The 26,802-nt window shown below is 46.0% G+C and overlaps 1 long non-coding RNA gene and 1 pseudogene across 2 annotated transcripts; both read right to left on the bottom strand.

Moving 5' to 3' along the window:
• Positions 1-14,262: 14,262 nt before the first annotated feature.
• Positions 14,263-16,785, bottom strand: LOC149978931 (uncharacterized). The gene is made up of 2 exons (XR_016486008.1): positions 16,486-16,785; positions 14,263-15,172 (listed from the first exon to the last, which is right to left on the bottom strand). It is a non-coding gene; the product is annotated as an uncharacterized LOC149978931 (long non-coding RNA).
• A 513-nt stretch (positions 16,786-17,298) lies between these two features.
• Positions 17,299-24,391, bottom strand: LOC110486562 (platelet endothelial cell adhesion molecule-like; annotated as a pseudogene). The gene is made up of 12 exons (XR_016486007.1): positions 24,238-24,391; positions 24,080-24,103; positions 21,851-22,148; positions 21,255-21,536; positions 21,037-21,080; positions 20,404-20,632; positions 19,973-20,260; positions 18,886-19,181; positions 18,373-18,654; positions 18,106-18,238; positions 17,861-17,931; positions 17,299-17,539 (listed from the first exon to the last, which is right to left on the bottom strand). The product of XR_016486007.1 is annotated as a platelet endothelial cell adhesion molecule-like (transcript).
• Between the last annotated feature and the right edge of the window lie 2,411 nt (positions 24,392-26,802).

Genomic DNA, 26,802 nt, shown 5'->3' with positions numbered 1-26,802 from the left:
ACACAAAACATGAGCGTGCATAACTATTCACCCCCCCCAAAGTCAATACTTTGTAGAGCCACCTTTTGCAGCAATTACAGCTGCAAGTCTCTTGGGGTATGTCTCTACAAGCTTGGCACATCTAGCCACTTTTACCCATTCTTCAAGGCAAAACGGCTCCAGCTTCTTCAAGTTGGATGGGTTCCACTCGTGTACAGCAATCTTTAAGTCATACCACAGATTCTCAATTGGATTGAGGTCTGGGCTTTGACTAGGCCATTCCAAGACATTTAAATGTTTTCCCTTTAACCACTCAAGTGTTGCTTTAGCAGTATGCTTAGGGTCATTGTCCTCCTGGAAGGTGAACCTCCGTCCCAGTCTCAAATCTCTGGAAGACTGAAACAGGTTTCCCTCACGAATTTCTCTATATTTAGTGCCATCCATCATTCCTTCAATTCTGACCAGTGTCTCAGTCCCTGCCGATGAAAAACATTTCCACAGCATGATGCTGCCACCACCATGCTTCACTGTGGGGATGGCGTTCTCCGGGTGATGAGAGTTGTTGGGTTTGCGCCAGATATAGTGTTTTCCTTGATGGCCAAAAAGCTCAATTTTAGTCTCATCTGACCAGAGTACCTTCTTCCATTTGTTTGGGGAGTCTCCCACATGCCTTTTGGCAAACACCAAACGTGTTTGCATATTTTTTTCTTTAAGCAATGGCTTTTTCTGGCCACTCTGTGCAGTGTACGGCTTAGTGGTCCTATGGACAGACACTCCAATCTCTGCTGTGGAGCTTTGCAGCTCTTTCAGGATTATCTTTGGTCTCTATTTTTGCCTCTCTGATTAATGCCCTCCTTGCCTGGTCCGTGAGTTTTGGTGGGCGCCCTCTCTTAGCAGGTTTGTTGTGGTGTCATATTCTTTCCATTTTTCTATAATGGCTTTAACGGTACTCCGTGGGATGTTCAAAGTTTCTGATATTTTTTTATAACCCAACCCTGTTCTGTACTTCTTCACAAGTTTGTCCCTGACCTGTTTGGAGAGCTCCTTGGTCTTCATGGTGCCGCTTGTGTCTCGATCGTTGAAATGATTGGACCAAGGCGCAGCGTGCGTAGAGTTCCACATATTTTAATTAATAGAAACTCACCAAACAAAACAAGCACAAACAAACCGTGAAGCTACTGGTGTGCACACAGGCAACTATCTGTAGACAAGATCCCACAAAGCACAATGAGGAAATGGCTGCCTAAATATGATCCCCAATCAGAGACAACGATAAACGGCTGTCTCTGATTGGGAACCATACCAGGCCAACATAAACCATTAATCTCCTAGATGACCCACCCTAGTCACTATCACGCCACAACCAACAGAGAATAAACCGCTCTCTATGGTCAGGGCGTGGTGGTGCCCCTTGCTTTGTGGTGTTGCAGACGCTGGGGCCTTTCAGAACAGGTGTATATATATACTCAGATCATGTGACACTTAGATTGCACGCAGGTGGACTTTATTTAACAAATTATGTGACTTCTGAAGGTAATTGGTTGCACCAGATCTTATTTAGGGGTTTCATAGCAAAGGGGGTGAATACATATGCATGCACCACTTTTCAGTTTTTGTTAAAAAATAATTTTTTGAAACAAGTAATTATTTTCACTTCACTAATTTGGACTATTTTGAGTATGTCCATTACATGAAACCCAAATAAAAATCCATTTAAATTACAGGTTGTAATGCAACAAAATAGGAAAAAAGTCAAGGGGGATGAATACTTTTGCAAGGCATTGTATAATGGAGCAGAACAATTGAACCTGGGAACATACTGACCGTAAATATCACCCCATTAACACCGCTCCCCTAATAGTTTCCTATGACCGAAAGCAAACCAATGTTAAAAGGCTTCCCGCTTCACAAAGCCAAATATGTTCCAAAGGGGGATCACTAGTTTTATGTGCTTAGTATGTTAAGAATAGTGCTTTGTGTGCTCCCTTTGGAGACACGGGCCACAGTGAGGGGCTGTAGCTGCTGACAGTGACCAGGTATGAGAATGCTAACCCGTAAAGGGTTTCAGCAGTAAACGGGGTCAGCAGCTGTCCAGTCCACAGCCAGAGCAGGAGTGTCCGGACTTCACATGGAGGGGAGAGTGCCAGGGTGCAGGCCTGCTTGTCTGGGGATAGGGTTACCCGAGCCGGGCCTCCATGGAAAATGAGGGTGGGGTGAAAGGCCAGCCGTGTGTGCATTTCATTTGTTGATGTTTGATTACACAATGGGGGCATGTGACTGAGTTTTGCCCTGGGAATGGTTGGCATTCAGCAGCCAATGGATAGGAGGACAGATAGTGATTAAAACAAGTAACATGCAGTAACTAACCTTTACAAACTTGTACCCTCCACATCAAAGAACAATGGCATTCTGGACAATCTTCAGATGGCATCCTCTATAGCAAAGTGCAGACAAGAGCATTTACCAGTCATCATTCCTACCTATGAAATTTCCATTAAGGAGAGGACACTGACATAAATGCAAAATATAAGATCCCGTGTCATGGTGGACACACAGGTCCATAATAACCGTGACAACTAATGGACTTATTGAAACTTACCTCAAAACTAATCCCTCCTTAATCTCTGACACAATATCCATGTAGTGTGTGCCCTTATCAACACTGCTCCCACCATGGAGGATCAGCCTGCAGGAGCTCTCGCCCCTGTGACCTCCTCTTATTGTCACACCATTGGGGCATATCTCTGGCATACCGTTCCTCGTTAGTAGCTGTGGAGGTTGCGTGACAGGAATTAATTCAACTGAGTAGCCAGTGGGCAAAAGATTGGATGGTAAAGCAAGCTGCGTGAACTAATTACGTAACACAAATAGAATTTCCAGCTGGAGTTTGACCTATTGCAGACCAGCAGGTTGGGGCTGTGCTGTCTTCAGTCATGCACCTGCCAAGAGAGCTTTTCAAGGAAACACAGAGGTTATGTAAAATATACACACCTATCTATAGCCAAGCTGACAGGACTTATTAGTCCTATTAAAGATGACAACCACACACAGTCAATCTCTGCCCTGCAGCCATCCATGCTTACCAAACCTCAGCTCTGCAATCATCATGTCTACCATTTACCAGTGGACAGGGAGACCAACCTATGAAAGGTCATATGAAGAGTTGATTTGAGAATTTAAAGTTCCTACCACCAGTTTAGAATTAGTTGCCATTAGGGATGAAATAATGCATGATATTATGAAGAGACATATTATTAGGCCAAATAGTTATACATTACTCTAAATACAATTTCATAGTATTGACTACTTTAGATAACATTTTTATTTATCCTTTATTTTACCAGGTAAGTTGACTGAGAACACATTATCATTTGCAGCAACAACCTGGGGAATAGTTACAGGGGAGAGGGATGAATGAGCCAATTATAAACTGGGGATTATTAGGTGACCGTGATGGTTCAAGGGCCAGATTGGGAATTTAGCCAGGACACCGGGGTTAATACCCCTACTCTTACGATAAGTGCCACAGGATCTTTAATTGGCCAAGCATCGACACCCGTTTAACGTCCTAGCCGAAAGATGGCACCCTACACAGGGCAGTGTCCTGGGATATATTTTTTTAGTGCAGAGGAAAGAGTGCCTGCTACTGGCCCTCCAACACCACTTCCAGCAGCATCTGGTCTCCCATCCAGGAACTGACCAGGACCAACCCTGCTTAGCTTCAGAAGCAAACCAGCAGTGGTATGCAGGGTGGTATGCTGCTGGCATATAAGAATTTATTGGTTAGCAGTAAATTGCACTGATTGGTTATTATTGTTTATACAATGGGGGGTTTGGAATTCCCATTGTTAGAGTCTATCCTGCCCATGATATTCTAGACAACATACATATGGCCACTAGAGTCTGGACTTGACAGACAGGCAGATATCCCTTATAAAAGTCAGGGTAGGAGTCGAGAAACCCGCCTAAAGCTATACGATATTAATTATCTTAAATCCTGGAAAATATTTGTAATGTTGAGCTTCTTGTTCATGTAACTCTCGCTCGTGTTGGGTTTTTGACTCCTTGATGGAGAGTTCTCCTTGTCGGAATTTACCCAGAATGCACCGCACAGCCCATTGTCAACGTACAGCCAACGTACACAGTGGGTGTTAATAGGATTCCAATGACATGTTATGTCGGTGTTTGTCTACCCACCCACAGCACTCCCGGGTGGTCTAAGGCACTGCATCTCAGCACAAGTGGCTACACTGTTGTCCCTGGTTCGAATTCAGGCTGCAACACATCTGGCCGTGATTGGGAGTCCCATAGGGCGGCGCATAATTGGCCCAGCATCGTCCAGCTTTGGCCAGGGTAAGCCGTCATTGTAAATAAGAATTTGTTCTTAAGTGACTTGCCTCGTTAAATAAAGATTAAGTAATTACCATTTTACTATGTAAATAACTGTGCTACAAAAAAGTACTACACAAGTATGATATATTCAATATCTGAACATGCGAATGATCTAAATCAAAGCTTTACCCTCTGTTGTTATACTGAACAAAAATATAAACACAACATGTAAAGTGTTGGTCCCATGTTTCATGAGCTGAAATAAAAGATCTCAGAAATGTTCCATACTCACAAAAAGCTTATTTCTCTCAAATTCTGTGCACAAATTTGTTTACATCCCTGTTAGTGAGCATTTCTCCTTTGCCAAGATAATCCATCCACCTGACAGGTGTGGCATATCAAGAAGCGGAAAAAAAAGCAGAATTTCAAATCAAATACCTAAATTATCCATGGTATTACCATCTTAAAACAATTCCATATGTCATCTTAAATTAAACAGCATGATCATTAAACAGGTGCACCTTGTGCTGGGGACAATAAAAGGCCACTCTGAAATGTGCAGTTTTGTCACATAACACAATGCCACAGATGTCTCAAGTTTTGAGGGAGCGTGCAGTTGGCATGCTAACTTCAGGAATGTCCACCAGAGCTGTTGCCAGAGAATTGAATGTTCATTTCATTACAATAAGCCACCTCCAATGTCATTTTAGAGAATTTGCAGTACCTCCAACCGGCCTCACCATGTGTAACCACACCAGCACAGGACCTCCACATTAGATCTAGACCGATTATGATTTTTCAACGCCGATACCGATACCGATTATTGGAGGACCAAAAAAAGCCGATACCGATTAATCTGACGATTTTTATTTATTTATTTGTAATAATGACAATTACAACAATAATGAATGAACACTTATTTTAACTTAATATAATACATAAATAAAATCAATTTAGCCTCAAATAAATAATGAAACATGTTCAATTTGGTTTAAATAATGCAAAAACAAAGTGTTGGAGAAGAAAGTAAAAGTGCAATATGTGCCATGTAAAAAAGCTAACGTTTGAGTTCCTTGCTCAGAACATGAGAACATATGAAAGTTGGGGTTTCCTTTTAACATGAGACTTCAATATTCCAAGGTAAGAGGTTTTAGGTTGTAGTTAATATAGTAATTATAGGACTATTTCTCTCTATACCATTTGTATTTCATATACCTTTGACTATTGGATGTTCTTATAGGCACTTTAGTATTGCCAGTGTAACAGTATAGCTTCCGTACCTCTCCTTGCTCCTATCTGGGCTCGAACCAGGAACACAACAACAACAACCACCCTCGAGGCAGCGTTACCCATGCAGAGCAAGGGGAACAACTACTCCAAGTCTCAGAGCGAGTGACGTTTGAAACGCTATTAGCACGCACCCGGCTAACTAGCTAGCCATTTCGCATCGGTTACACCAGCCATTAGGCTGAATGGCTTGAAGTCATAAACAGCGCTGTGCTTGCGAAGAGCTGCTGGCAAAACGCACGAAAGTGCTGTTTGAATGAATGCTTACGAGCCTGCTGCTGCCTACCATCACTCAGTCAGACTGCTCTATCAAATCATAGACTTAGTTATAACATAATAACACACAGAAATACGAGCCTTTGGTCATTAATATGGTAGAATCTGGAAACTATCATTTCGAAAACAAAATGTTTATTATTTCAGTGAAATACGTTCCGTATTTTCTCTACGGGTGGCATCCGTTAGTCAAAATGTTCCTGTTACATTGCACAACCTTCAATGTTATGTCGTAATTACATAAAATTCTGGCAAATTAGTTCACAATGAGCCAGGCTGCCCAAACTGTTGCATATACCCTGACTCTGCGTGCAATGAACGCAAGAGAAGTTAAACAATTTCACCTGGTTAATATTGCCTGCTAACCTGGATTTCTTTTAGCTAAATATACTTCTGTGTATTGATTTTACGAAAGGAATTGGTGTTTATGGTTAGGTACTGTCATACAACGATTGTGCTTTTTTCGCAAATGCGCTTTTGTTAAATCATCCCCCTGCGTTGCATCGATTATATGCAAGGGACACGCTAGATTTTAATTTTTTTATTTCACCTTTATTTAACCAGGTAGGCTAGTTGAGAACAAGTTCTCATTTACAACTGCAACCTGGCCAAGATAAAGCATAACAATACGACACATACAACAACACAGAGTTACACATGGAATAAACAAAACATACAGTCAATAATACAGTAGAACAAAAGAAAACAAAAAGTCTATATACAGTGAGTGCAAATGAGGTAAGTTAAGGAAATAAATAGGCCATGGTGGCGAAGTAATTACATATAGCAATTAAACACTGGAATGGTAGATCGGCAGAAGATGAATGTGCAGGTAGAGATACTGGGGTGCAAAGAAGCAAAATAAATAAATAAATACCAGTATGGGGATGAGGTTGTCATGTATTGTCATGTTGTGTCTTGTTTCTGTCCTTTCTCTTCACCCTGTCTCCCTCTGCTGGTCGTTTTAGGTTACCTTTTCTCCCCCTCTTTCCCCCAGCTGTTCCTTGTCTCCTCCTAACTACCTCGTCACCCCTTTTCCCACCTGTTCCCTTTTTCCCTCTGATTAGTCCTCTATATCTCTCTCTGTTTTTGTTTCTGTCTTTGTCGGATTCTTGTTTGTGTTATTCATGCCTGAACCAGACTATCGTCATGTTTGCTGCAACCTTGTCCTGTCCTGTCGGAATCTGCCGGTCCATCTGAGCCTACCTATGTTTTGTTATTAAAGAAGCTCTGTTTACGTTAATTCGCTTTTGGGTCCTCATTCACGCACCGTAACAGAAGAATCCGACCAAGAATGGACCCAGCGACTTCGGATCCTCTCCACTCAGCCGTCGAGATCCAGGGAGCGATGCTAGGCAGACACGAGCAGGAATTGTCTGCTGCTCGACATGCCGTTGAGACCCTGGCCACCCAAGTCTCCAACCTCACAGAACAGGTTCACCATCTCCGCCTCGATCCACCGGCCACTTCCAGGGCTTTCGAATCTCCGGAGCCCAGAATCAATAACCCGCCGTGTTACTCTGGGGAGCCCACTGAATGCCGCTCGTTCCTCACCCAGTGTGATATTGTGTTTTCTCTCCAGCCCAACACTTACTCCAGGAGCACTGCTCGTGTCGCCTACGTCATATCTCTCCTTACTGGACGGGCTCGTGAGTGGGGCACGGCAATCTGGGAGGCAAGGGCTGAGTGTACTAACCAGTATCAGGACTTTAAGGAGGAGATGATACGGGTTTTTGATCGATCTGTTTTTGGGGAGGAGGCTTCCAGGGCCCTGTCTTCCCTATGTCAAGGCAATCGATCCATAACAGACTACTCTATTGAGTTTCGCACTCTTGCTGCCTCCAGTGGCTGGAACGAGCCGGCTTTGCTCGCTCGTTTTCTGGAGGGTCTCCGCGCAGAGGTAAAGGATGAGATTCTCTCCCGGGAGGTTCCTTCCAGCGTGGATTCCTTGATTGAACTCGCTATTCGCATTGAGCGACGGGTTGATCTTCGTCACCGAGCTCGTGGAAAGGAGCTCGCGTTCTCCGTTGCCCCCCTCTCCGCATCACTACCATCTTCCTCTGCCGGCTCGGGTGCTGAGCCTATGCAGCTGGGAGGTATCCGCATCTCGACTAAGGAGAGGGAACGGAGAATCACCAACCGCCTCTGTCTCTATTGTGGTTCTGCTGGTCATTTTGTCACTTCATGTCCAGTAAAAGCCAGAGCTCATCAGTAAGCGGAGGGCTACTGGTGAGCGCTACTACTCCTGTCTCTCCTTCAAGATCCTGCACTACCTTGTCGGTCCATCTACGCTGGACCGGTTCGTCAGCTTCCTGCAGTGCCTTAATAGACTCTGGGGCGGAGGGCTGTTTTATGGACGAGACCTGGGCTCGGGAACATGACATTCCTCTCAGACAGTTAAGGGAGTCCACGGCCTTGTTCGCCCTGGATGGTAGTCCTCTCCCCAGGATTCAGCGTGAGACGCTACCTTTAACCCTCACTGTTTCTGGTAATCATAGCGAAACCATTTCTTTTTTAATTTTTCATTCACCTTTTACACCTGTTGTTTTGGGCCATCCCTGGCTAGTTTGTCATAATCCTTCCATTAATTGGTCTAGTAATTCTATCCTCTCCTGGAACGTCTCTTGTCATGTGAAATGTTTAATGTCTGCTATCCCTCCTGTTTCCTCTGTCTCTTCTTCACAGGAGGAGCCTGGTGATTTGACAGGGGTGCCGGAGGAATATCGCGATCTGCGCACGGTGTTCAGTCGGTCCAGGGCCACCTCTCTTCCTCCACACCGGTCGTATGATTGTAGTATTGATCTCCTTCCGGGAACCACTCCCCCCCGGGGTAGACTATACTCTCTGTCGGCTCCCGAACGTAAGGCTCTCGAAGATTATTTGTCTGTAGCTCTTGCCGCCGGTACCATAGTCCCCTCCTCCTCTCCCGCCGGAGCGGGGTTTTTTTTTGTTAAGAAGAAGGACGGGTCCCTGCGCCCCTGCATAGATTATCGAGGGCTGAATGACATAACAGTGAAGAATCGTTATCCGCTTCCTCTTATGTCTTCAGCCTTCGAGATCCTGCAGGGAGCCAGGTTTTTCACTAAGTTGGACCTTCGTAACGCTTACCATCTCGTGCGCATCAGGGAGGGGGACGAGTGGAAGACGGCGTTTAACACTCCGTTAGGGCACTTTGAATACCGGGTTCTTCCTTTCGGCCTCGCTAACGCTCCAGCTGTCTTTCAGGCATTAGTCAATGATGTCCTGAGAGACATGCTGAACATCTTTGTTTTCGTTTACCTTGACGATATCCTGATTTTTTCACCGTCACTCCAGATTCATGTTCAGCACGTTCGACGTGTCCTCCAGCGCCTTTTAGAGAATTGTCTTTTTGTGAAGGCTGAGAAGTGCTCTTTTCACGCCTCCTCCGTCACATTTCTCGGTTCTGTTATTTCCGCTGAAGGCATTAAGATGGATCCCGCTAAGGTCCAAGCTGTCATTGATTGGCCCGTCCCTAAGTCACGCGTCGAGCTGCAGCGCTTTCTCGGCTTCGCGAACTTCTATCGTCGTTTCATCCGTAATTTCGGTCAGGTGGCAGCTCCTCTCACAGCCCTTACTTCTGTCAAGACGTGCTTTAAGTGGTCCGTTTCCGCCCAGGGAGCTTTTGATCTCCTCAAGAATCGTTTTACATCCGCACCTATCCTTGTTACACCTGACGTCACTAGACAGTTCGTTGTCGAGGTTGACGCGTCAGAGGTGGGCGTGGGAGCCATTCTTTCTCAGCGCTCCCTCTCTGACGACAAGGTCCACCCTTGCGCGTATTTTTCTCATCGCCTGTCGCCGTCGGAACGTAACTATGATGTGGGAAACCGCGAACTGCTCGCCATCCGCTTAGCCCTAGGCGAATGGCGACAGTGGTTGGAGGGGGCGACCGTTCCTTTTGTCGTTTGGACTGACCATAGGAACCTTGAGTACATCCGTTCTGCCAAACGACTTAATGCGCGTCAGGCGCGCTGGGCGCTGTTTTTCGCTCGTTTCGAGTTCGTGATTTCTTATCGTCCGGGCTCTAAGAACACCAAGCCTGATGCTTTATCTCGTCTCTTCAGTTCTTCAGTAGCCTCCACTGACCCCGAGGGGATTCTCCCTGAGGGGCGTGTTGTCGGGTTGACTGTCTGGGGAATTGAGAGGCAGGTAAAGCAAGCACTCACTCAAACTCCGTCGCCGCGCGCTTGTCCTAGGAACCTTCTTTTCGTTCCCGTTCCTACTCGTCTGGCCGTTCTTCAGTGGGCTCACTCTGCCAAGTTAGCCGGCCACCCTGGCGTTCGGGGTACGCTTGCTTCCATTCGCCAGCGTTTTTGGTGGCCCACCCGGGAGCATGACACGCGTCGCTTCGTGGCTGCTTGTTCGGTCTGCGCGCAGACTAAGTCCGGTAACTCCCCTCCTGCCGGCCGTCTCAGGCCGCTTCCCATTCCCTCTCGACCGTGGTCTCACATCGCCTTAGATTTTGTCACCGGACTGCCTTCGTCAGCGGGGAAGACTGTTATTCTTACGGTTGTCGACAGGTTCTCTAAGGCGGCTCATTTTATTCCCCTTGCTAAGCTTCCTTCTGCTAAAGAGACGGCACAAATCATCATCGAGAATGTTTTCAGAATTCATGGCCTTCCGTCAGACGTCGTTTCGGACAGAGGTCCGCAATTCACGTCTCAATTTTGGAGGGAGTTTTGCCGTTTGATTGGGGCTTCCGTCAGTCTCTCTTCCGGCTTTCACCCCCAGTCTAACGGTCAAGCAGAACGGGCCAATCAGACTATTGGTCGCATCTTACGCAGTCTTTCTTTTCGCAACCCTGCGTCTTGGTCAGAACAGCTCCCCTGGGCAGAATACGCCCACAACTCGCTTCCTTCGTCTGCGACCGGGCTATCTCCTTTTCAGAGTAGCCTCGGGTACCAGCCTCCGCTGTTCTCATCTCAGTTCGCCGAGTCCAGCGTCCCCTCCGCTCAGGCTTTTGTCCAACGTTGCGAGCGCACCTGGAAGAGGGTCAGGTCTGCACTTTGCCGTTATAGGGCGCAGACTGTGAGAGCTGCTAATAAGCGTAGAACTAAGAGTCCTAGATATTGTCGCGGTCAGAGAGTTTGGCTCTCCACTCAGAACCTTCCCCTTAAGACCGCTTCTCGCAAGTTGACCCCGCGGTTCATTGGTCCGTTCCGTATTTCTCGGATCATTAATCCTGTCGCAGTGCGACTTCTTCTTCCGCGATATCTTCGTCGCGTCCACCCGGTCTTCCATGTCTCCTGTGTCAAGCCCGTTCTTCGCGCCCCCGCTCGTCTTCCCCCCCCCCCCCCATCCTTGTCGAGGGCGCACCCATCTACAGGGTCCGTAGGATTTTGGACATGCGTCCTCGGGGCCGTGGTCATCAGTACCTAGTAGATTGGGAGGGGTACGGTCCTGAGGAGAGGAGTTGGGTTCCCTCTCGGGACGTGCTGGACCGTGCGCTGATCGATGATTTCCTCCGTTGCCGCCAGGTTTCCTCCTCGAGTGCGCCAGGAGGCGCTCGGTGAGTGGGGGGGTACTGTCATGTATTGTCATGTTGTGTCTTGTTTCTGTCCTTTCTCTTCACCCTGTCTCCCTCTGCTGGTCGTTTTAGGTTACCTTTTCTCCCCCTCTTTCCCCCAGCTGTTCCTTGTCTCCTCCTAACTACCTCGTCACCCCTTTTCCCACCTGTTCCCTTTTTCCCTCTGATTAGTCCTCTATATCTCTCTCTGTTTTTGTTTCTGTCTTTGTCGGATTCTTGTTTGTGTTATTCATGCCTGAACCAGACTATCGTCATGTTTGCTGCAACCTTGTCCTGTCCTGTCGGAATCTGCCGGTCCATCTGAGCCTACCTATGTTTTGTTATTAAAGAAGCTCTGTTTACGTTAATTCGCTTTTGGGTCCTCATTCACGCACCGTAACAGAGGTAGGTAGATAGATGGGCTGTTTACAGATGGGCTATGTACAGGTGCAGTGATCTGTAAGCTGCTCTGATAGCTGGTGCATAAAGCTAGTGAGGGAGATATGAGTCTCCAACTTCAGAGATTTTTCAATTCGTTCCAGTCATGGGCAGCAGAGAATTGGAAGGAAAGACGACCAAAGGAGGAATTGGCTTTGGGGGTGACCAGTGAGATATATCTGCTGGAGTGCGTGCTACGAGTGGGTGCTGCTATGGTGACCAGTGAGCTGAGATAAGGCGGGGCTTTACCTAGCAGAGATTTGTAGATAACCTGTAGGTTTGGCGACGAGTATGAAGCGAGGGCCAACCAACGAGAGCGTAAGGGTCGCAATGGTGGGTAGTGTATGGGGCTTTGGTAACAAAACGGATGGCACTGTGATAGACTGCATCCAGTTTGTTGAGTAGAGTGTTGGAGGCTATTTTATAGATGACATCACCGAAGTCAAGGATCAGTAGGATGGTCAGTTTTACGAGCTTATGTTTGGCAGCATGAGTGAAGGATGCTTTGTTGCGATATGGGAAGCCGATTCTAGATGTAATTTTGGATTGGAGATGCTTAATGTGAGTCTGGAAGGAGAGTTTACAGTCTAACCAGACACCCAGGTATTTGTAGTTGTAGTTGTCCACGTATTCTAAGTCAGAACCGTAGTGATGCTGGACGGGCGAGCAGGTGCGGGCAGTGATCGATTGAATAGCATGCATTTAGTTTTACTTGCGTTTAAGAGCAGTTGGAGGCCACAGAAGGAGAGTTGTATGGCAGTGAAGCTCGTCTGGAGGTTAGTTAGCACAGTGTCCAAGGAGGGGCCAGAAGTTTACAGAATGGTGTCGTCTGCGTAGAGGTGGATCAGATAAACTAGTAATATCATCAACCATGTGTAGTTAACTAGTGATTATGATTGATTGTTTTTTTTAAGAGACGTTTAATGCTAGCTAGCAACTTACCTTGGCTTCTACTGCATTCGCGTAACAGGCAGGCTCCTCGTGGAGTGCAATGAGAGGCAGGTGGTTAGAGCATTGAACTAATTAACTGTAAGGTTGCAAGATTGAATCCCCTGAGCTGACAAGGTACAAATCTGTCGTTCTGCCCCTGAACAAGGCAGTTAACCCACCGTTCCTAGGCTGTCATTGAAAATAAGAATGTGTTCTTTAATTGACTTGCCTAGTTAAATAAAGGTGTACATTTAGATGTAAAGGTGTACGGCAGCCTCCCGGGTGGTGCAGTGGTTAAGGGCGCTGTACTGCAGCGCCAGAGTCCCTGGGTTTGCGCCCAGGCTCTGTCGTAACCGGCCGCGACCGGGAGGTCCGTGGGGCGACGCACAATTGGCCTAGCGTCGTCCGGGTTAGGGAGGGCTTGGTCGGTAGGGATGTTCTTGTCTCATCGCGCACCAGCGACTCCTGTGGCGGGCCGGGCGCAGTGCGCGCTAGCCAAGGTTGCCAGGTGCACGGTGTAGCCTCCGACACATTGGTGCGGCTGGCTTCCGGGTTGGATGCGCGCTGTGTTAAGAAGCAGTGCGGCTGTTTGGGTTGTGTATCGGAGGACGCATGACTTTCAGCCTTCGTCTCTCCCGAGCCCGTACGGGAGTTGTAGCGATGAGACAAGATAGTAGCTACTACAACAATTGGATGCCACGAAATTGGGGAGAAAAGGGGTAAAAAATAAATAAAATAAATAAATAAGTGTACGGCAAAATTGGTGTCCAAAAATACAGATTTCCGATTGTTATGAAAACTTGAAATCGGCCCTAGTTAATCGGCCATTCCGATAAATCGGTCGACCTCTACTTCACATCCATCTTCTTCATCTGCGGCATCAACTGAGATTAGCCAGCTAATAAAACTGTGGGTTTGCACAACCAAAGAATTTCTGCACAAAGATCTGCATGCTCGTTGTCCTCACCAAGGTCTTAATCTGACTGCAATTTGGCGTCGTAACTGACTTGGAAAAATGCTCACCTTTGATGTCCACTGGCACGTAGGAGAAGTTTGCTCTTCACGGATGAATTCCGGTTTCAACTGTCTGGACAGATGTCTGATGGTGTCGAATGTAAGTGGTGGTCACACCAGATACTGACTGGTTTTTGATCCACACCCCTACCTTTGTTGTTAAGGAATCTATGGCCAACAGATGCATGTCTGTATTCCCAGTCATGTGAAATCCATAGATTAGGGCCTAATTCATTTATTTAAATTGACTGATTTCCTTATATGAACTGTACCTCAGAAAAATCTTTGAAATTGTTGCATGTTATATATTTTTGTTCAGTGAACATGGGGGAATAGATAGACCTGTTTAACATTGCAGGAGTTATATTGTCAATGTTCTGGTATGAGACAAGAGGTCAATGTTAGGATGGGAGCTGAGCTTGTTTGTGTAAACCTACTATATTCTTCGTATGTAGTGTTATACAGTATGACATACCTTGTTGCTTGTTTACATGACTTCAATGACTGTCTGAGATTTGAATCAGATGAGCTGATCCATTACTCATGAAAGGGGGAAAATGAACATAAAGTTTACATCATGTTGACAATCATGTTGTAACTATGGTGTCTGCTGATAGCAGTATTTTGCGATATCTGAAAAACACAGTAATCTTGAACACTGTGTACAACTGTAAAGCACAAACTCATAAGTACCTGGAAACGTCTTCATTTGTGATAGTAGCAAATCTAAGAACAATGAACCTGCTGCCGCGATGACCTCACCACTGAGTCTCAGCAGTGCACAACACTGGCCCCATAAGGCCAAGTGAAAAACATAATATTCATAGGGGTCAACGTGCCAATTTTAGCAGCGTAGCCAATGGTGTAGCTGGAATCCTGCTTCAGATACAGGAGGGGCCAGATCAGGTTTCCTTGCTGAGACACGAACACACAAGCAGTAAAAATAAAGGGACACAGCGTCCCACACTTCTAAAAGTGAAAAGTCCCAAAGACACATTTATCACTCTCTCCTACTGTATCAACATTATAAAGACATTAAGAAAACCTGTCCTATCTAGTTACCACGCCAGTGGTCTTGTGACTAGGGAGGACGTACCGTCTGGTCTTCTCCTGTGCAGATGGGCAGATGACATGTAACAGGAATCCACAGCGTCTATGACAGCACATGACCTCACATGATGGATGCAGGAACATGGTAAATGCAGCAGTGTGTATTTGACAGGGTAGACAGGCTCTTCAAACATCAGACCAGGCCCTCTGAAGAGGACAGCACCATCCATGGCCAGGACATGTCAGGGTTTGGAGAGGAGGGTGGCCGGGTTGACGCCGCGAGGTATGCAGGAGATGGCCTCAGCAGATACACCAAACGTGGGGTTATTTCTGTATGTTCTGTCCTTGCGGAGGAAGAGAGTATAGGACACAGGGTGTAAACTTATAGAACTTTGGCTTTATTATTGTGCAGTTGAAAATGAAAAAGCCAATCTGAGCTATAGTAAATGTCGTCCAAAAATTGCTTGAACAGGTTAAAACCCGCTCATTAATACCCAGCCACCATATTCTTCTTTATTCTACTTCTGCTACAGTCATTTTAATTCCATAGCAGCACATGACCTCCCGCTGCCAGTTCTCAAAATATGCTGCTAACCGCTGTCAGGACAGACCTGTTAAGTAATATGATTCATTCACCCACACTCTAAAAGCTGAAACTGCCGGGTGTGATGTAACGATACAGTAATAACAACCTGCAGAGATCCAGACTGCTGAAACACGGAGATGGATTCGGTTTTCATTTTGGAACGCATTTTGGAAAACTATCCATTCATAGATTGGACCCAAGGCCTCCTCTTAAAGGGGCCGTCTTTATCGATCGTTTTGTCTTCCCCTTGGGGGATTACCTAAAATAGCAGTACTTATTTTCTTTCTTACCGTATCATATTACAAAATAGATTTGCATGGACATGAAATATTCTAGTGTGTTGTTACATTTCGAACTTTCCAGTACGAGAATCAATAGTGAATAGTTTGACTACACTAAAGGTGGCTGGACTTGTCACTCTGAACTTTTCCTTACATTCATGCTTGCTAGGATGGCGATTCAAACTCCACATGACCTGAGGTGGGGAAGGAGGAGCCCTAGCTCAGACACACTGTCACTAGAGCTCTCTCTTTCTCTCTCTCTCTCTCTTGTGTTCACCCTTACTTCCCCCTCTGTACTGCTCCCTCTCTGTCTCACACAGGTGCGCACACAAACACACACACAGCTGAAGCATGCACACACAAATAACTGAAACATAATCCAAACAAGGGACTGGGCTATCTCTAATGAAGATAAATGCTTCATCCTAAGGGCTGTGGTATACAGTATACGTTAGACTGAACTGGGCATGTGGTTGAGAGCATTTAAGTGGGTGGCAGGCTGAGGGTGTTTAGCTGTGTTGTCGGGGTTTTATGGCTTTTCACACAGGGTTGGTCAGTCTTTCAACTTCCCTAAGAGCTTCCTGTCAAAAGGCAAATCCACATGAGCTGGACAGTCAACAACATGTGCCATGATATTAATGAACGAATCAACCTCTTGTGGGCTATAGGCCTTTGTTGTTCAGATCACCTTGGTGATGTCTCATTAAGCTTTTTGAATAAACAAAAATAATATAGCTAATATAGATATTTATATTTTGTGATCAAGGATATGTGATGGCACAGACCTTACTAATGTAATGTTGTTGTGTTCCCTTGGGCATGATGACTCCACTAGTCTTCCAGACTGAAGAGAGGTTCTGAAATGACTTCAGTTCGGTGTACACCTTTGTACAAAGACAATATAGCCTACACTTTAAAGTTTGTTTGTCTGTTTTTAATCTCCTCTGGTAGCCAACTACTGAGAAAAGGAATTGACTACTGTATGAACTCATAACTTATTGAGTCACTACTCGTCAATCAAAGCCATGAAAGGAAGGAAACTGAAACTGATATGCCTTGATGCTAAAACACAGTGGAAGCCTCTCACATGATTTCAGCAGCTCGGCACCAAGTTTCCCTACTGAATCATAAGCAAGGTGCTGCCCTCCTCTGGTCAGGAGAGGGAGAGTGGTTTGCCTGGTCCCCCACCAGGGGGTATAGACTTTCTTTTCTCATATTGTCACACTTCTCTACGGGGGTGTCACAGCGCATGACTGTCACTACACCCTGCAGGCTTCAAAGGTTTCCTTCCTGTCCATGGAGCTCAGCTCACAATGGAGGAAAATGTATTTGTGTGTATTTTCCTCTGGGTCACAACACACATCCTATGTGCACGTTCTCAGGAGAGATGACGGAAACCGTCAATAACTATTTTTGTCTCATTGAGACACAGGACAAGGTCTCCCATTCTGCTGCATTGTTTTATTCTCAATTCACAAAGGCATAATTACAGGCATTTAAAGACTGTACAAAAGGTTAAGAAGAAGAGGTGTAAAAAATATAGAAAATATACAAATGCATTCAAATCAATAACAGCTCCAGTTGTTCAATATGCTGAATAAATTAGAGAATAAATATTGATGGTGGTCATTCAAGTTGTCCGTCTTGCTCTGATCCTTGTTCTGGTTTTGGCTCTGGTTCAGGCCGGGGTTTTAAGTCACACAATGTTAGACATGAATAGTCACATAGTTAATGTTCCTACTGTTGAAATGTAGGAGTTGACCTCATGAACTCTGGTACATTCACCTGAGCCTGAGATGTGATCACTCCAGACGCTCCTTCCCATGACCCCAGGAGTGACTGCAAAACACAGAGACCAGGGGTCAGTCATACAGGACACCGGTCACATTCAATTGGATGAAACATTCATTGCTTTGCCATATTAGGTATGCATCCCCTCACCTGCTCTTTACCCTGAGCCAAGCTAGGAGGAAGGAACACACAGAGAGGAAGAGAGATGACATCCTGAGAGGATGAAGGGTTGGAGCAAGGTTAGGGCTGAGATGGTAGGGGTCTGCAAGACTCCATCAACTTTCTATCATGGGCCAAAGGTTTAGTAGTGTGAAGTCCTGACAGCAGATATAGGTTCTACTGTACAGTAAATCAGTAGACAGATCTTACCATTGGCAGCCTCATTGACTTCTCCATGGGTCAGACTCAGAGTCTCGTCTGTTTTAGTGCTTGCTGGCTTCCTGAGAGAAGGGGAACAAGAAAACACAATGAACAATTAAACAGGAAACTCCTATATGACCTTTATCGATTTAATATTCACATCTTCCCAAACAAAGAATTGTGCATCACTGTACATTCAATGGTTTGTGAATAGACTATGGTAGTATGATGAAGTCAAAGCCAGGCCTACTCACACTGACAGCTCCACTGTTCTCTCTCTTCTGAATGGAAGAAGGCATTTCTTAACGAGGATGATGATGATGAGAGACACTGTGAGCAGGATGCAGAAGACTGCGATCAGCCCCTTCTTCCAGCCAGCCAACTTCACTGCAGACAGCAAGGTTACAGAGGTTACCTCAGGTCAAGTTCAGCCACAGTGGATTTAGCTAAATGACTTCTAGTCACACACCAGTGTGTCTGTGTGATAATGCTTTCATCTGCAAGATCCCTTCCCCTCTCACCTCCAACAGTGACCATGGCACTCCTCTGGCTGTCATTGGATGGGTTGTTAGTGACGCAGTAGTATCCGCCTCCGTGCTCTCTACTGACACCTTGAAACGAGTGGGATAATCGCATGTCATTGGTGGTCTTGGACACCAGGGGCAGGGCACTCTTTGTGTGATACCATGTGTAGGTGATGGGGGGTGTGCCCCGCTGGACAGTGCAGGTTAGGGTCAGGTCCTCCCCCTCAGCCACGTCCCTCATTTTGGGTGTCAAGGTCAGTACTGGCCTGGACACAGGCTCTGTGGGGAATTAATGTTGTTGAGTCATTACAGTAAATCTACTATGTTATCAGTTAGACTGACTGTACCAGCATCTCCCTTTTATAAACTAGAGCCATATGTAGGTGTGTGTATGTTATGTATGTTATGTATGTTATGTATGTTATGTATGTATGTATGTATGTATGTATGTATGTATGTATGTATGTATACATTTGGTTCTGTTATAAACAGGTGGTGTGGCCAACTCACCTATGATGGTGGCAGTGCGTCGGAGGTGCTCTCCTGAGCTCTCCATGTAGGGCTGACTGGGGTTGTTCTCGGCCTTGCAGGAGAAGCTGTGGATGTCAATGCTCCTATGGATGGAGGTGATGTTGAAGAGGGCCAGATCCCAGGGTCTGCGGACCACCCTGAACTCAGCTTGTCTGTGGGGGCTCAGCAGGGTAGGTGATGGGCAGACTACCGTTGTCACTCTGACTGTAACTGGAAGGGCTTGCCCAGGATCAACCTGCCCCCTACCACGCTCAGAAGAGGGACTGACACAGGCACTGACAGAGGGAGAGGGGGAACAAAAAAGAGAACGAATAAGACAGAATGAGACCAGAGAAGAGAAAAACTGTTAGAAAATAAAGCACATGCAATGTTTGAGAATGTTGAATGAGAGTGTTTTTAATATGACCCCATCCACTGTCAGAACAGAAATTACAAGGTTTTTATAATGCTGTTATTTCATCAAATGGTTGTTTTATGCAACATAATAAGGGGTTGTTAGAACACTCATATATCTGTGTGTGTTCTACTGAAAGTGGGCCTCTAGGAGATTTAACACTGACAGAAGATTTACAATATCTTCTGGGTGATAAACCTAACAAGACCGCATTCCATAGCATGATTAGTGTCTGTGTGCCTGACTGGAAGCTACCAGGGAGAGATGGCTCGGGGCCAGACCCTGGTTTCTACACAATGAGAAGTTATTACAGCAGATACTTATAATTCACAGCAGACAGTATCTTTCATACAAATCTTAAACTTGTAACCCATTCTATACGTCTGTTGTTTGTCATGTAGACTGAAGGGGGTGTATCTTGGCTATAAAATACTTTTGTACCTTTGTATCGAGGCTCTCAACGAATCATCTGAGGGTGATTCGTCGACCAGCCATCATTATCGTAGGGCACTCAATCGATTCACTTTATATGTGTGGGTTGTATTGACCTGCTTCCTTATTAATAAGTTAATAAAGATTCAGTTTAAGTATATCTCTGACTTGTGTGATAAGTTTGTCTCTCCTCTTTTGAAAGTAAAGAAATTAACCACCACACCACACAGCGAGACTCACCTTTTGCCTTGAGGACAATCTGTGTGCTGTTTTTGAAGATCTTTTTGGTTTGGCCTCTTCCTTGGGCTTGGGCCTGGCAGGAGTAATTTCCATTAAGGGAGGGGCGTGCTGTGGCACTGTAGTTCCCTCCTGATGTCAGTAGGACCTGGTTCCTGTACAGGGAGTACTTCACGTCCCCAATGTTGATTCTCTCATGGGAATAGCGGTCAGTATCACAGTTCAGTGTGAAGTGCTCTGTCTCAAACACCTCTCTGGGCTTCATCACCAGGACTGGCTTGGAAAACAACTCTGTGGGGATCAGACAGAAAAAGCAGAGTGTCAAACATTAAATTCAAAGATACTTTGGAATGGCGAAACATTAAATTAAGTTAGAAAACGCTCACACGCTGTGGCCCAACCTTTTACAACACAGTCAGACATCCAATACTTGCCTTTGACTTTGATGCTCTCATAGGCTTCTTTCTGAACATTGCCTCTGTCCGCCTTGCACACATACTCCCCAGAGTCCTCAGCCAGCACTCTGAGCGAATGACTGAGACTAATGTAGGCTGTCTTAAGCATCCTCTTGGCCTTGGTCAGGAAGACCGTCACATTGGGTGGGGGGATCACCACTCGACAGACAAACTCGACAATGTCACCCTCAATCACATCTTTACCAGCCTCCCGGGTGGCGCAGTGGTTAAGGGCTGTGCCACCAGAGACTCTGGGTTCGCGCCCAGGCTCTGTTGTAACCGGCCGCGACCGGGAGGTCCGAGGGGCGACGCACAATTGGCATAGTGTCGTCGGGCCGGGCGCAGTGCACGCTAACCAAGGTTGCCAGGTGCACGGTGTTTCCTCCGGCTCATTGGTGCGGCTGGCTTCCGGGTTGGATGTGCGCTGTGTTAAGAAGCAGTGCGGCTTGGTTGGGTTGTGTATCGGAGGACGCATGACTTTCAACTTTCGTCTCTCCCGAGCCCGTACGGGAGTTGTAGTGATGAGACAAGATAGTAGCTACTAACAATTGGATACCATGAAATTGGGGAGAAAAAAGGGGTAAAATTAAATAAACATTTTTAAAAAATCACGTCTTTACCAGGAAGAATGTTCATGACGGGTGTGATGAAAAGTTCTTAATGATACAACAGAAGAACAGAGCAACTCTTTAACCCAACATTTATTTTCTTACGGGTGTTCAAATATTGAAGCACACAGAAGCATAATGCCCATAGCTACTATAAATCTGAACCGGTACCTTCCAATAACAAATGCAACAGATATAGTCAGCATTCAACCCCACTCTTACCTTTGACCATGACCTTGACAGTGTTACTGTTGTTGGACCTCCCAGCATCAGGCAGCATGGTGATTTCAAAGTAACAGCACAGGTGTGTGTCCCCAGAATGCTTCAGCTCCAGCCTGGTCTCCACTGAGTTCCCACTGGCTCTCACCTGCTTGATCTCCTCCTGGTCCCGGTAGAAGTGGAAGAGCAGGGAGCCGGACTCATCTGGGGCGCTGCAGGTAGCTGCCACCTCATCCCCCTCAAACAGGATCTGGGAGGTCACCTGCAGCACAGGCGTCTGCAAGCCTGTGGTCGAACAATCAGTGTCAGTCACTAGGATGTCACATACCATGCATCATCAGGAGGAAAATACTTGATACTGTATGTACCTACATATAATGGATTACGAATGAAGATATTTTTATTTTATTTCATTTATTTAACCTTTATTTAAAAAGGCAAGTCAGTTAAGAACAAATTCTTATTTACAATGACGGCCTACCCCGGCCAAACCCTGACCCGGACGACGCTGGGCCAATTGTGCACCGCCCTACGGGATCTAGAGATCTAGAGAGTTTTACCAGAAAGTCAATATAATCATGGATCCATTTCAGCAGTACCTGTGACGGTGAGTCTGTGGGTGCTGCTGCCTTTGCTCTTGTCTTGAACTATGTATGACCTGGCACTTGTAAGTGCCAGAGTTGGCAGCCCTGGCCGGGGTGAGCTGGTGAAGGACCGCAGGTTCGGTGGTATTTTTGGAGTAGACCAGGACATCGTCTCTCAGGAAGTTGAAGCTGTGTGTCAGGGGGTGGGACTGGTGATGGCTGACGCTGACCTCACAGTTCAGGTCCATAAAGGTCCCACTGGTTACCTCACCACTTGGGTCCAGTTTGAGTGTCACACTATCTATGGTGAATACTAGACAACCACACACACAGACACACAAAGACACCATGACATCCAAGGCTAATGCAGACTACTATTTGGGGTACAAAATACCCAAGGCTAAATGGACTATTCTTCAAGACCAGCCAGAGAGTTCCCTCTATGCTTTCTCCTTTACAGTGCAGGTAGAGTCCTCCAGACTGAGGAAGACCCTTCCCTGGTGCGTGGCGGCCCTCCACTCCACTGCACAGTAAGCAGGAGGTGTGCCTGGCGACCCTCCACTCCACTGCACAGTAAAGCAGGAGGTGTGCCTGGCGACCCTCCACTCCACTGCACAGTAAGCAGGAGGTGTGCCTGGCGACCCTCCACTCCACTGCACAGTAAGCAGGAGGTGTGCCTGGCGACCCTCCACTCCACTGCACAGTAAGCAGGAGGTGTGCCTGGCGACCCTCCACTCCACTGCACAGTAAGCAGGAGGTGTGCCTGGCGACCCTCCACTCCACTGCACAGTAAGCAGGAGGTGTGCCTGGCGACCCTCCACTCCACTGCACAGTAAGCAGGAGGTGTTCCTGGCGACCCTCCACTCCACTGCACAGTAAAGCAGGAGGTGTGCGTGGCGGCCCTCCACTCCACTGCACAGTAAGCAGGAGGTGTGCCTGGCGGCCCTCCACTCCACTGCACAGTAAAGCAGGAGGTGTGCGTGGCGGCCCTCCACTCCACTGCACAGTAAGCAGGAGGTGTTCCTGGCGACCCTCCACTCCACTGCACAGTAAGCAGGAGGTGTGCCTGGCGACCCTCCACTCCACTGCACAGTAAGCAGGAGGTGTGCCTGGCGACCCTCCACTCCACTGCACAGTAAAGCAGGAGGTGTGCCTGGCGACCCTCTACTCCACTGCACAGTAAGCAGGAGGTGTGCCTGGCGACCCTCCACTCCACTGCACAGTAAGCAGGAGGTGTGCGTGGCGGCCCTCCACTCCACTGCACAGTAAGCAGGAGGTGTGCCTGGCGATCCTCCACTCCACTGCACAGTAAGCAGGAGGTGTGCCTGGCGACCCTCCACTCCACTGCACAGTAAGCAGGAGGTGTTCCTGGCGACCCTCCACTCCACCGCACAGTAAGCAGGAGGTGTGCCTGGCGACCATCCACTCCACTGCACAGTAAGCAGGAGGTGTGCCTGGCGACCCTCCACTCCACCGCACAGTAAGCAGGAGGTGTGCCTGGCGACCCTCCACTCCACCGCACAGTAAGCAGGAGGTGAAGGAGGAAGGAAAGGAGGAAAACACTAACAAACACAGAGCAACCGTCCCCTCCCCTGGGAGGTCTGTGGCCTTACCTTGGCTCCTGTTCGCACTCAATATCAACAACATTATTGGGCCTGAGCTGACACAACAAAGTGGGCATTTTGTTCCATATCCTCCCTGGTAATGCTTTTAGAATAGGTAACACATACAGCTCAGCCATGCAGGAGAAAAGGCTGAGACCTGAGCCAAAAGTACTTTGGAGCCAAATTTGTGACTCAGCCTTCGGGAATAGATACGGTCTGTTATTACAGTTATATGCCACCAGCTCCCTCTCAATACCCCACCAAGAGCTCAGAATGAACTAAGTTGCTGAGAAAAATAAAACCATTACAGTATCTGAGAATGTAGGGGGATCAAATAGGTTCAACATCTCAGAAGCTCATTCAAATGCTGACACAAAACAATGAAACCAGCTGCGTATTCTGCTTAAAATACCTTCAATAAATCGAATGAAAAACATGAAAATGTCAAGGAAGCCAGACACTCACAATACCCATTTCCTACAAAAATAACTATTTTGTGTGAGGCATAAAAATAGGCGCTTATCAACCGTAGAGAGGACCAACTGCCCTCAAACTGTCTCTATGCCGGGACTCTTCCAGCTCTCTGGTGCATTTATTAAAGTGCCATCAAATACAGAAAGTAATTGTATCTCATACTTACATGACTGAGCTCCTGCCCCTTGCCCTGTGAGTGGAGATAAGTGGAGGGAGACAGAGGAGGAGGATTAAGAATAGAAAGCAAGCGATGTGAGAGACAGACATACATATGAACTAAAGGTAACCTTTCTGAGCTCAGAAAGTAGAGTGCTGGGTCCTTACAGAGGGTGAGCAGACTGGTCAGCAGCAGAGGCAGGTAGAGTGGTGGGGAGTCCATCCTAAGTGATGACACTGATAGAGCACCACAGCCAGGAGCCAGAGTGGCAGGCGCTCACATGGGGACAGGGGAAGAAGGGAAACACGGGCCGGGCCACAGGGAATGAGAGGTGGAGTACGCAAGGAGCAGGAAGTTGGAGAGGGCGGGGCATGATTGTCTAAGTGTGTGTGTTACGCCTTTGTCTTATCATTTGCCTTCTTTTTGTATCATTGACCATGAAATGACCACTGCTTCCTCAGGATATGCAAGTTCCCAAATGTAAAGTAAATTGTAAAGTGAATTCAAAGTTGATTAAATTGTTTTTCATCTACACACAATACCCTGTAATGGAAAAATGACATGTTTGCAAATTTATAGAAAATTAAATACAGAATATTTAATTTACATAAGTATTCACACCACTGAGTCAATACATGTTAGAATCACCTTTGGCAGCGATTACAGCTGTGAGTCTTTCTGGGTAAGTCTCTAAGAGCTTTGCAAACCTGGATTGTACAATATCTGCCCATTATTAATTTCTAAATTCTTCAAGCTCTGTCAAATCATTGCAAATCTTGCCATAAATGTTCAAGCTGATTTAAGTAAAAACTGTAACTCGGCCACTCAGGAACATTCACTGTCTTCTTGGTAAGCAACTCCAATGTAGATTTAGCCTGTTTTAGGTTATTGTCCTGCTGAAATGTGAATTAATTTCCCAGTATCTGGTGGAAAGTAGACTGAACCAGGTTTTTCTCTAGCATTTTGTCTGTGCTTCATTCAGTTTATTTTTTATCCTGAAAACTCTCCAGTCTTAACGATTACAAGCACACACATACCATGAGCAGCGACCACTATGCTTCAAAATATGGAGAGTGGTACTCAGTAACGTGCTGTATTAGATTTGCCCTAAACAAAAAGTGAATTGCTTTGCCACATTTTTTGCAGTATTACTTTCAGTGGGGTTGTTGCAAACAGGATGAATGTTTTGGAATATATTTATTCTGTACAGGCTTCCTTCTTTTCACTCTGTCAGTTAGGTTAGTATTGTGGAGTAACTACAATGTTGTAGTTTTCTATCACAGACATTAAACTCAGTAACTATTTTAAAGTCACGTTTGTCCTCACGGTAAAATCCTGTCCGGCAGCTGAGTTAGGATGGACGACTGTTTCTTTGTAGTGACTGGGTGTATTGACACACCCTCCAACGTGTAATTAATACCTTCACCATGCTCAAAGGGAATTGAATGTCGGCTTTATTCATATTTTTACCCATCCACCAATAGGTGCCCTTCTTTGCAAGGTTTTTGAAAACCTCCCTGGCCTTTATGGTTGAATCTGTGTTTGATTTTCACTGCTCGACTGAGGGATCTTACAAATAGTTGTATGTGTGGGGTACAGAGGTAAGGTAGTCAATCAAAAAATCATGTTAAACACTATTATTGCACAGTGAGTCCACGCAACTTATTATGTGATTTGTTACACAAATGTTGACTCCTGAGCTTATTTAAGCTTGCCACAACAGAGGGGTTGAATACTTATTGGCTCAAACATTTCAGCTTTTCATTTATTTATTATTATTTGTATATAAAAAAAAATACACTTCGACATTATGGGGTATTGTGTGTAGGCCAGTGACCCCCCAAAAATCTCAATTTAATCAATTTTAAATTCAGTCTGTAAAACACAACAACATGTGGAAAAAAGTCCAAGGGCATGAATACTTTCTGAAGGCACTGTATTTGTTATTGTCAGTAGTTAAGTATTAATTAAGCCTTGCCTGGCTTTGTTAGAGTACATGACTTCAACAAGTGTGGATTTAAGCCTATAGATAGGACCCTGGTTGATTGGCAGACATGATATGATGTTATGATATAATGAGTCTGAGTGTTGACGTTGAAGCCAAACCCATGCAGGAGTGTGATGAGTGTATCGAGGCGTTCATCCCGCCTGGCTCTCCCTGCTCACTACTCAATGTAGTCTTTGATACCACCTGCTGTTAATCTTCCAGCAACACAGCAGGGGCTCATACAGTACGATCCGAATCTTATTCTAACCTCTCATTACAATGATGTTAAAAATAATGAAAGATGACAAGAATCCTTAGATAGATAGAAGATATTCTTAGCAATATCATCTTCGTCATTAACGTCAACTCTCCATCATTCATGTCCGCTAATGGAAATTGAGATTTGAATAAGATACACCAAAATGTACCTTGCCCATGTGCTCATCGTTTATGAATGATTAGCAAGTCTAACAAAACCCTCGCTAGGTTTTAAGGCAGAACGACACATTTGTACCTTGTCAGCTCGGGGATTTGAACTTGCTAGTCCAACAGTCTAACCACCAGGCTACCCTGCCACCCCAGGGTAGGCTAGTGGTTCTGATGGTTCCGATGAGATCTACATAGTACACTAATAGGGGCTTGACAAACAGAGAATGTCTGCAATAACTATTTTGTCCAAAGAGCATATAGGGGTATTTTACACACACCGTTTGTCCACATTATGGTGTGAATTCCTCAGTCCTGA

The sequence above is a fragment of the Oncorhynchus mykiss genome, chromosome 13 (assembly GCF_057628025.1).
Source record: "Oncorhynchus mykiss isolate SJ-2025 chromosome 13, ASM5762802v1, whole genome shotgun sequence".
Lineage (NCBI taxonomy): Eukaryota > Metazoa > Chordata > Actinopteri > Salmoniformes > Salmonidae > Oncorhynchus > Oncorhynchus mykiss.
This window is presented reverse-complemented; position numbering and strand designations above follow the sequence as displayed.